A 12,100-nucleotide genomic window follows, 5' to 3' on the forward strand; every position below is an offset into this window, starting at 1 on the left:
GTTTTATGTATTTGAAGACATGCTACATTTAGTAAACTAAATATATATGGTTACTCTATGTCAATATATGACATATTGGGGGAGCATCTATCTGCATCTTAAACCTTTCAGAAATCTTACTCACAGAGTTCTTTTTTTTTTTTGCGGTACGAGGGCCTCTCACTGTTGTGGCCTCTCCCGTTGCGGAACACAGGCTCCAGACGCGCAGGCTCAGAGGCCATGGCTCACGGGTCCAGCCACTCCGCGGCGTGTGGGATCTTCCCAGACCGGGGAACAAACCCGTGTCCCCTTCTGGGAAGATCCCACACACCGCGGAGTGGCTGGACCCGTGTCCCCTGAATCGGCAGGCGGACTCTCAACCACTGCGCCACCAGGGAAGCCCTCACAGAGTTCTTAATAATAGCACTGTTTGCCAAGATAAAAGCATGAAAATCTGTCCTGTTTGTGTCTGACCAAGTCCTTATCCATTTGGGCATTGTCCTGATAGTCTATCAAGGCAGTCATTGGAACATACGGGTTTCCTGATCTCCCATACATATTCTCTATTTTGTTTTCATGGATTACCGTAAGTTTTAGAACTACTTTGACAAAATGCAAGGTTGCTAAGTTTGTGCTTTTTCAAACAATGCAGAAAAAAGAAATATCAACATATTTAATAGCATATACTTTATCTTCATTTTCTTATCCTCTTTTCCTTTAGGAATTTATTCCTGTCTAAAATAATATATGATTCCACAAAAAATGTGGCATCTTATCTGTGAAAGAGTCAGATAACATTAGCGCTTGGTGGATTTATCAATATGTCTGGCACTTAAGAGATTTATGTGTGGGTCATTATGACAGGACATATGTAACATTGATTTTTGTGGCTGGATTCATGCTATCTGGACTTGACTGTATAATCTTGTGTAAGAGCTGCAGACCCTCTGAAAAACTGCTTTGCATTTGTGCTTCTGTTTTGGATAAAATCCATAGTTTAGATTTCTTTGCCCTTCAAAATGACCATGATGGTATCTGTGGCGCTTTTTTTCCCCTTCTGGAATTTACTTTTACTGAAGAACACTTTCTTTTTAAGAAATGAATTTCACTCCTGCCATGACTGAATCATTCTTAAAGCAACTTCAGTTTTACAGAGAGATTTTTGTTTTTCTTCCTTGGCATTTCATAAGGTTAAAGAAGACCTTAACGATAACCTTTGTGTGCAGTACCTACAGTCTGCAGTCATTGGTACATGAGAGTAGATGAATAACTACGTTATTTCCACCAAAAAAAAAAAGAAGACTTAAAATTCTATTGAAGCAAGTGTGAGCCAGACCAATGTTTCTCAGGGTGGTGGCATTACCCTACAGGGGAAATTTTTTTAAGCATGGGCTATTTTGGGTTGTCATAACAAGACTGGGCACCACTTGTTTTTCATGAGAGAGAGACAAAAATGCTGTGTGTTCTATAGTACACCAACCAAGAATTGTTCTACGTCCCACATGACTTTCAAATGTCCTGCTGGTCATTTACATAGACAAAAATCTGTTTATAATCTGAGCCTAGAATCTAAGTAAATTTTACAGTAAGCACAGTGTATTTTACATGGTTTTCCCTATAGAGATTTTTCCAGGAATGCCAGTACTAAGCAAATTGTGGAAATATTTTATTTTGCTTTATCTGGACTTTAACAAAGAATTGTTTTATAATTTCACAAAATCATATCCCTGACAGCAATGTCACTTGTGACTTTTGAGTCACCAATATAACCAATTCAACACACCTGCATCAACCTGTATTTGGAACAGTCACATGTCTGGAATTCCATGTATAGATGCAAGCATCCCACAACTTCATTTTATTTTCTTGTGTAGTCATGACTATTTTCATATTACAATGCATATTATTTCACTTAAATTTATTTCATTTGTTTTTCTTTTATAATAAAAACAGATCATTATATTGGTTTTTTAATATTACACATAGGATACAGTATCTACAATTTAATCTTGAGATTAAAAAGGAGCATTACAAAACATTTGTTATACAAAGGGTTATTGGTTGAACAGTAGAGAGAACTTTTGACTTCTGAAACTTATGAGATAAGGGGAACTGTATTATCTCCTGTCTAAAGGGTTTTAGATGCTGTTATTCTGGACAAATTACAGCAGCTTCCCCACCAACTATTTGAGAGCACTGACTAGTTATATTGAAGAGATGTACACCAGGAATTCACCCTTTAGCATCTCTGTATATATGATAGATACAATGGTTTGTTTCATAATGGTCCTGAGAATGAGAGCTACTACCCTGATCTCTTGGATCAGAGCACAGCCTGGAATAAATGTCATTGTAATATAGTGAGAAAACATATCAGAAGCAGCCATTTATGGCCCCATTTATTCAGTCCTGTGTTGGTCCTTGAACCAACCTATATAGCCTGAGGGCCCTGCTGCCTCAGATAGCTTGAACAATAAAGTCTTTCCCCACAGGTACACATCAAACTTCTTTTCTCCAGGAAATTTTATCATTGATTTGTGAAGCTGTAGTCTGCTTGATACTCTCTATGGCTCAACCTGGTATTACAGTCCAAGAAAATTCAGGTAGGCTGTGTGCCCTTAGTCCTCCTCTTCTCCACCCTGCCCCCTCCCTCCAAAGGCTTCCAGAACCATATACAAATGTGCCCTCTGATGGCTGATGATCATCTCATTGTTTTTTTGACACAGGCTCAGCTTTTCACTGTAGTCATTGAACATTTAATTATATGAAATTCACATAATAAAAAGTAACTAACTTATAAGGTTGTGATAAAATCTTAGCCAGAGGCAAGGATGATTTTTAAAAATCACCCTAATATATCCAGGCACTCTAGTATAATGGTTTTTGTACACAGAATCTGAACCCAAAATTCTCAGGTGCCAATGACAGCTCTGCCATTTATCAGCTCTGTGACCCTGGTCTAGCTACTTAACCTCTCTGGTTTAGTTCTTCTGCACAATAATAGTGATATTATATATCACAATAATAGTGATATTATCTGTGATAATAATAGTACATATCTACCACATAGGACTGCAGTGGGGATTAAATCAGTTAATTTATGCCAAGTGCCTAGAACAACAGCACCTTGCACATAAAAAGCATTCAATAAATATTAGTTATTATCCTTAGGATTATGTTTCTGTTTCTAGGGATATTTACTTATACTTTCAAAGACATTTACTTTACAGGTTTTTCAAGTGAAAAAGAGATCCAGATGCTCCTTTGCTCCTCCTTCAATTCCTCTTGTACTCCAGCAAAAGCATGAGTCCCTCTTTTTCCAAATCACAAGTATGTGAAAAATTAAAATACTTTCCCATGACCTCATGTACTTAAAAATGTGTATTAGGGCTTCCCTGGTGGTGCAGTGGTTGAGAGTCCGCCTGCCTATGCAGGGGACACGGGTTCGTGCCCCGGTCTGGGAAGATCCCACATGCCGCGGAGCGGCTGGGCCCGTGAGCCATGGCCGCTGAGCGTGCACGTCCGGAGCCTGTGCTCCCAAGAGGTCGCAACAGTGAGAGGCCCGCGTACCGCCAAAAAAAAAAAAAAAAAAAGTGTATTATGTCTTCCTTCTTGTAAATGTGAACCAAGAGGTGCTTTGGGCATGGGAGGCAGAGGTAGTTCTGTTTAGAGGCTTAGTCATTATGTTTAATTCTGATCCAAGTATGTCCTGGCTTCATCTATAAATCCAGGGATACTACGTAGAAATCTTGTGACCTTACAGCACCATCCTTTATACTTTTTTGAATATTTGTTTCTTCTTTTGGAAAATAAGATTTCAACCTTCTGTTCACATTGTTATTCCAATATGTCTAATACCTCTTCATTACCGTTCAGAACACCAGTGATTACCACTGCACCCAAACATCAATTAATGCTTGATGATGATTATGATGTTATGTATCCAAAACAGAGGAGCCCTTGATTATTCTCCGTCCCTGTGTCATATCTTCAGGGTATATCTTTAATAAATAGAACACTAGATCATCCCTTTGGACTGACTTGCCTAATAATCAGTAAAACTGATTTTGCACCCTGAATTTACTGTAACTTCTTTTTTTTTTTTTTTTTTTGCGGTACGCGGGCCTCTCACTGTTGCGGCCTCTCCCGTTGCGGAGCACAGGCTCCGGACGCGCAGGCTCAGCGGCCATGGCTCACGGACCCAACCGCTCCACGGCATGTGGGATCTTCCCGGACCGGGGCACGAACCCGTGTCCCTTACATCGGCAGGCGGACTCTCAACCACTGTGCCACCAGGGAAGCCCTACTGTAACTTTTTTGTCTCACCTAGGAAGCACAACCTAAAGGTTATGAAGTTCTAGCCTTCTCTCCTCTGTATAAATTAATACTACTAGGATCATGCCCCCTTCTATTGACTTATATTTAAAATACCTGACATAAGAATTAAGGAAATTCAGCCAGATTTAATCCTTGCTCTCAATAGTTTACATCTCTTTATATTTACTTTTCCATTCCTTCTTTTCCTATTTTTTTTTTTTTTTACAGCAATCACTTTGTGGTTTTTATTCCTGGATAATGTTAATGGCTGGATTCTAGTCAACTGGTTAGAACAATGGGGTTGATGACAGGTAAAGATGAGATCTGCTGGGCCTGAAATCCTGTCCTCAGCAATATTTCTTTTGTCTCCTGGGATCCATTATAAGGCAGTACCATTTCATACAGTGTCATGTAATTGTTATATAACACCAGAAATATACTCAAATTTTCAAAGAACTAGAATAAATCTTCCATCCATATAGACATAATTAGAATGATACATTTTTATGTCTACCCAATTCCCTTAGATGTATGTGCTATATTTCCCAAAAGAAAAAGGAAACAAATCCTATGAAATCTGTCAGGGGGTCCCCAAAGGACATTCGGTTGCTTGCTTTAAAAGCACCAAATTTCAGAGAAGCTTGTAGCTGTCCATAACTCAAAGGATTCCTCACTCAAAGACTAATGTCTTTGCTGCTGCACATCATTGTGATTTTCCCTCATAACAGAGGATTCAGAGGTATTAAAGAGGTCTTAGTAAATCAACACTGTTTTATGATAAATTTTAATTAATCATTTCAGTAAGGCAATGTGCCACTACATACATCATAGGAAGGAATTCATCACAGTGTCACTTGCTTATTAAAACTTATTATTTAAAAATAACCCTTATTATCATAAAAGCTCCTTAAAGTGGAGGAGGGAAAGATATAAAATGAGGTAGAATGGAGAAAAAGAAAGAGAGATGGATAGAAAGAAAACACATGTTAAAGACAGGGATGCATTGTAATATTTAAATGCTAACAGTGTGTCTTTGTCACTCATCATGCTTGGCGGTGCAAATGAACAAAAAAGTGGGGAAAAGCACAGTATGTTAAAGCATTATGGGTATGTCAGATAAGCAGTCTGTCTGATGTTTCCACCTCTGCTGGAAAGCTGGCTTAAAACTGTGTGACCTATTCTCCAGATGTCAAAGATAAACTTCAGCGATTGTATAATTCCTCCCACTCTGATAGAGATAAATATGTTCATATTTTTCCCAGCTAATCCTCCTTGTTGGATGATAACATAAGGCTGCATCCATATGACATACAGAGATTCAAGACACGTGAACAAGCATCCAGGCATCCATAATACTGTGTGCCCACTAGGTCATCTTGTTATCAGGGGTCCTTTCAGATTAAATAAATTTGCTGCAAGTTTATGTAAAAATAAATCCACGAACCTGAATCCTCTAAGGCAGCGGTACCAGTCCCTTCATGCACAAAAGAATTGCATGGGAAAGTTTTTAAAAATGCTGATATCCAGGTACTATTAAAGACAAATTAAAAAGGTCTCTCTGGGTTTGGGGTCTGAACATCAGTATTGTTTTTCTAAAAGTTTCCCAAGTGATTCTAAAAGTGCAACTAGATTTGAGAACCACTGTTTAAAGCTTTTGAGAATAGTAAGTGTGCCCAAGTCTTGTCAGATTTCAACCAAATTTGAAAAAAAGACAGGGCATTTTGAGTGCCTCAGAGATTGAAATAAAAATATATGTGTTAAAAAGTGAGACATTAAAACAAAAAGCAAAAGTAAAGGAATTGTAGGAGAAACAACTCTGAACTTGACTTTCAGCAAATGATTATTTGAACACCCACTAAGTAAGCAGGTTCTATATTGGTTGAATGATAAATGGAGAGGTAAATAAGGTAAATAAAAGATCTCACTAGATAGAATTACTTTACCAAGGATAGTGACCAACATTTACATACACTTCCTAAACAAAGGATGAAATGAGCAGAGTGTATGTCATAGGGAATGTAGGCAAATGTTAGGGAAAACATTTGAGGACTAAGAATCTTCAGCTCTTAAATGAAAAATACTGAAAACTGTGACTCTCTTGCACTGAAATGTTTAAAACTCAAGTAGACTCACATCTGTCTGATGGAGCCATAGTGTGCTACAATTTTACTATCCTATGATTTTCATTGGGTTTCTGTTCATGAGCTTCTCCAAATTCCCCAAATCCACCAATTATCTACATTATTAAGAAAAGAGGAAATTCTACCAGTTAGTCGAAATCACGATTCTAGCTTATGTCCTTCCCTCTATACTTCATATCATTACACTCAGTACAATTTAGCCCTGAAGTAGAGCTAGTGAGTTTTTTTGGTTGTTGTTCTTCACATTTACCTAGAAGAATGTGCAGAAATATAATATTTTTTAAATTGCTTGAAAAAACCTACAGTTTACTTCATCTGCAAATTAAAGTAGCTTTCATGATGTATGTTGGTGAAATTTTAATTGCAATTGAGTTTTTTTATCTCTTCTTTTTAAGGAATTCAAAGTACCTTGTAGATGAGTTAGGACTTATGATGTCCCCATAATAAAAAGAATGTAGATGTTCACTTGATCTTATTATGTGCTTTCTTCTCATTATCCACTCATGCAAAAAAAAAAAAAATGGAGCTACTAATACATGCCAAAAACTGTGCTAGGTGCTGAAAATACCACCATTGAAAAAATATTCTAGTGAGAAGAGACAGACTATAAACACATAAATAAATAATGTCACTTGGAAATAATCCCACTGATTAAAATTAAGCAGGGTGCAGGGATAGACTCAAGAGTTGTGATTTTAACTGAGATGAACAAAGAAGGCCTCTATGAAAATATGACTTTGGGGCATTGTCCAAAAGAAGTGAGGAGGCAAACCACTCTTCCACCAGATATTTCAGAGGAATATCTAAAGAAAAGAGAAAACATGAAGACCTGTGTATCAGAGAAAGAATGAGAATGTGGGAAGGCCGGAAAGGCAAGGGGGTATGCATGGTGAATGGGGCAGAATGATTCTCTTCTCAAACATATTTACTTGTGATAAACTAGTCCTCTCTTCTTCTATACTCTGCATCTTGATCCCTGTCCCTATAAGTGGGTATCTGAGAAAAACTTAGAGTTCCTAATTTTAGTTTGATATAATAATGAAGAGAAGGAGAATTCACACATTAGCCAGGGGCAGCAAAAAACAAGGCACATTCAAGTAGAATTGCTAAGAGTACATAAGTAAGGGAATATTTATACAGGAGTGGGCACCCAGCAGCTAATATTAGTAAGAAACCACCACCTGCAGGGTAAGGGGAGAAATTATGTTAAGAGTCTAAAAATAGGAGCTGTAGTCATGCAAGAGGGGTTGCTCACCATGAGTTATGGGTCAGGCAGCCGCTGCCAGATTGGAGACCCAGAGGAAAGGAACCAGGGGAAGTAATGCCCAGTCTCTCTCTTCTCGTGCTCTCTTGTCTTCTATCGGTGCCTCCTATTGGCCCACTTCACTTGGAACCCTAAAGGCAAGGAGCCCTGGCAACTTACTCTACAGAGTTTGGCATTCTCAGGCACAGAGAAGAGTAGAAAGAGGATTGGGGATAGGGGAGAGAGGCACATAGAGAAAAAACAGCACACACTGTAAGACTGTATTAAGACTAAGCTTTTAGTCCAGAAGCAGTTACAGCAGTAATAGTTAACGAGAATCAAATATGTCAATATGTTATGACTTGTAAGGAGTCAATAAGATATTCTTCCACTCGTTAAAAATTGAAGTGCCTATGACGCTTCAAAGGAATTTAGACATTTTTTTTTTAACATCTTTATTGGGGTATAATTGCTTTACAATGGTGTGTTAGTTTCTGCTTTATAACAAAGTGAATCAGTCATACATAAACATATGTTCCCATATGTCTTCCCTCTGGAATTTAGACATTTTTAATATACTACCCCAAAGAGGAGTTTGTGTGCATGTACAAACCATGCATCATTTTTAAGAGTTATATGCATCTATGTCTATTATATTGCCTTAAGGATTTGAAGAAATTGCTAGTCTGTTCAATTGAGTCATCTCAGACATCACTCGCAGATCTTTATTCTGGACCTCAAGACCATTTTGGAGGGCCAGATGCATACAACTGTGTCTCATTCTTGTTATCTAACAAGAGGCCATATATTCTGAATACCCTGTGCCAGATAGAGATCTCTGCACATTTCCCACTAGATGTCAAAGTTGTTGTGTTGCCAGAGACTGTGCTTGGAGGTATCACAATTCCACTCTCAAAACTCTTATTTGGAGGCTATTAAAAATCAGAGAGGATGTCATATGTTGACACATGTTCACATTATTCACTAGAAAGGACTCTGGTTGACAAGGATTTGAATCGAACTGTATTATTGTATCGTATGCCATGATTCTATTTATTATTATTATTTTATTATGTAAGTTTCAGGTATACAGCATTGTAGTTCAACAACTGTATACACTACAGTGTGATCACCATCACCAGTCTAGTTACATCCACACAGTTGACCCCCCTTCACCCATTTTGTGCACCCTCTCTCACCTCCTTCCCGTCTGGTAACCACTAATCTCTTTTCTGCAACTATGAGATGTTTCTGATTTATTTTCTTTGTTGGTTGGATTTATTTTGTTGTTGTTCTTTTTAGATTCCACTATGAGTGGAATCTAAAAAGAGGATGAGTAAAATCATAAGGCATACACATATATCCCCATATTCACTTTGTTATACAGCAGAAACTAACACAGCATTGTAAAGCAATTATATTCCAATAAAGATGTTTAAAAAAAATAAGGCATTTTTCTTTCTTCATCTGACTTATTTCACTTAGAATAATACCCTCACAGCCATCATGTTGCTGCAAATACCAAGATTTCATTCTTTTTATGGCTGAGTAGTATTCCTTTGTATGTATACCACATCTTCTTTATCCATTTATCCATCGATGGTCACTTAAGTTGTTCCCAAATCTTGGCTATTGTAAATAATGCTGCAATGAACATAGGAGTGCATATATCTTTTCAAATTAGTGCTTTTGTTTTCTTTGAATAAATGCCCAGAAGTGAAATACAGTAGTTCTACTCTTAATTTTTTGCAGCATCTCCACGCTGGTTTCCATAGTGGTTGCACCAATTTACAGTCCCACCAACAGTGTATGTGTTTCCTTTTCTCCACATCCTTCCCAACATTTGTTATTCCTTGTCTTTTTGGTAAGCCATTCTAACAGCTATGAGGTGATACCTCATTGTGGTTTTGATTTACATTTCCCTGATAATTAGTGATGTTGAACATCTTTTCTTGTGCCTTTTGTTCACCTGTATGTCTTTTCTTTGGAAAAGTGTCTATTTAGAACCTCTATGTTTTTTAATCAGGTTGTTCATTTTTTTTGGTGTTGAGTTGTATGAGTTATCTATATATTTTGGATATTAACCCCTTATCAGATGTTATTTGCAAATATCTTTTCCCATTCCTTAGGTAGCCTTTTCATTTTGATGATGATTTCCTTCACTGTGCAGAGGTTTTAGTTTGATGTAGTCCCATTTGTTTATTTTTGCTTTTGTTTCCCTTGCCTTTGGTGTCAAATCTACAAAAACATCACCAAGACTCATGTGAATGAGGTTACCACTTATGATTTCTTACAGAACTTTTATGGCTTCAGGTCTTACATTCAAGTCTTTAATCCATTTTGAGTTAATTTTTGTGCATGCTGCAAGATAGATGAACACAGATGCTGTGGTCTATGTTCATTCTTTTGCATGTAGCCCTCCAGTTTTCCCAACAACATTTGTTAAAGAGACTGTCCTTTTTCCATTGTATGTTCTTTGTTCCTTTGTCATAGATTAATTGCCCATATATGTTTGGGTTTATTTCTGGGCTGTCAGTTCTGTTCCATTGATCAATGTGTCTGTTTTTGTGCCAATACCATACCGTTTTGATTACTATAACTTTGTACTATAATTTAAAATCAGGAAGCATGATACCTCTAGCTTTTTTCTTTCCCAGTATTGTTTTGGTATTTAAAGGTTTTCTGCGGTTCCATACAAATTATAGAATTGTTTGTTCTAGTTCTGTAAAATATGTCACTGGCATTTTGACAGGAATTGCATTGAACCTATAGATTGTTTTGGGTAGTATGGACATTTTAACAACATTAATTCTTCCAATTATGAGCACATAATATCTTTCCATTTTTGTATCTTCTTCAGTTTTTTTCAACACTGTCTTATAGTTTTCAGTGTAGAGGTATTTTACTTCCTTGGCTAAATTCATTGCTAGGTTTGCTATTCTTTTTGATGAAACTGTAAATGAAATTGTTTTCTCTTCTGATAGCTTATTATTAGTATATAGAAATGCCAGATTTCTATGTATTGATTTTATATCTAGAGACTTTACTTAAGTAATTTATTAGTTCTAACAGGCTTTTTGTGGAGTCTTTAGGGTATTCTACATAAAGTATCACATCATCCGCAAAGACTGACAGTTTTTTTTTTTTTTTTTTTTTTTTTTTTTTTACGGTACGCGGGCCTCTCACTGTTGTGGCCTCTCCCGTTGCAGAGCACAGGCTCCGGACGCGCAGGCTCAGCGGCCACGGCTCGCGGGCCCAGCCGCTCCGCGGCATGTGGGATCTTCCCGGACCAGGGCACAAACCCACGTCCCCTGCATCGGCAGGCGGACTCTCAACAACTGCGCCACCAGGGAAGCCCAAGACTCACAGTTTTACTTCTTCTTTTCCAATTTGGATGTCTTTTATTTCTTTTTCTTGTCTGATTATCATGGCAAGAACTACAAATACTATGTTGAATGAAAATGGTAAGGGTGGATATTCTTGTCTTGTTCCTGATCTTAGAAGAAAAACCATCAGCTTTTTGCCATTGAGTATGTTAGCTGTGAATTTGTCATATATGGCCTTTATAATGTTGAGGTACATTCCCTCTATACCCACTTTGTTGAGAGTTTTTTAAAATCATAAATGGATGTTGAATTTTGTCAAATGTTTTTCTGCATCTATTGAGATATCATTTTTATGCTTTATTTTGTTAATGTATGTATCATGTTGATTGACTTGTGAACGTTGAACCATCCTTGTATCCCTGGAATAAATCCCACTCGATTATGGTGTATGATCCTTTTAATGTATTGCTGGATTTGCTTTACTAATATTTTGTTAAGGATTTTTTCATCTATGTTCATCAAAGATATTGGCCTATAATTTTCTCTTTTTGTGGTGTCTTCGTCTGCTGTTACTATCAGGGTAATGCTGGTTTCCTAAAGTTTGAGAAGGACAGGTATTAAATCTTCTTTGATTGTTTGATAGAATTCACCACTGATGACACCTGGTCCTGGGCTTTTGTCTGTTGCAGTCTTTTTGATTACTATTTCAATCTCATTAGTAATCAGTCTATTCACATTTTCTATTTCTTCATGATTCGGTCTTGGAAGACTGTATGTTTCTAGAAATTTATCTTTTACTTCCTGGTTGTCCAATTTGTTGGCATATAATTGTTCATAGTAGTCTCTTATGATCCTTTGTATTTCTGTGGTATCAGTTTTAAGTTCTCCTTTTTCATTTCTGATTTTTTTTATTTGAGCCCTCTCTCTCTTTTCTGCATTAGTCTGGCTAATAGCTTGTCGATTTTGTTTATCTTTTTCAAAGAACCAGCTCTTATTTTCATTGATTTTTTTCTATTGTCTTGGGTTTTTTTTAGTCTCCATTTATTTCCACCCTAATCTTTATTATTTCTTTTCTTCTACTAATTTTGGACTTT

The 12,100-nt window shown here is 37.1% G+C and overlaps 1 long non-coding RNA gene across 1 annotated transcript in view; it reads right to left on the minus strand.

The window, feature by feature from the left end:
- The window catches only part of LOC132524177 (uncharacterized), a 417,505-nt gene that overhangs the window by 321,508 nt on the left and 83,897 nt on the right, over nucleotides 1–12,100 (minus strand). The window lies entirely within an intron of this gene.

Source organism: Lagenorhynchus albirostris, chromosome 8 (assembly GCF_949774975.1).
Source record: "Lagenorhynchus albirostris chromosome 8, mLagAlb1.1, whole genome shotgun sequence".
Classification (NCBI taxonomy): Eukaryota; Metazoa; Chordata; class Mammalia; order Artiodactyla; family Delphinidae; genus Lagenorhynchus; species Lagenorhynchus albirostris.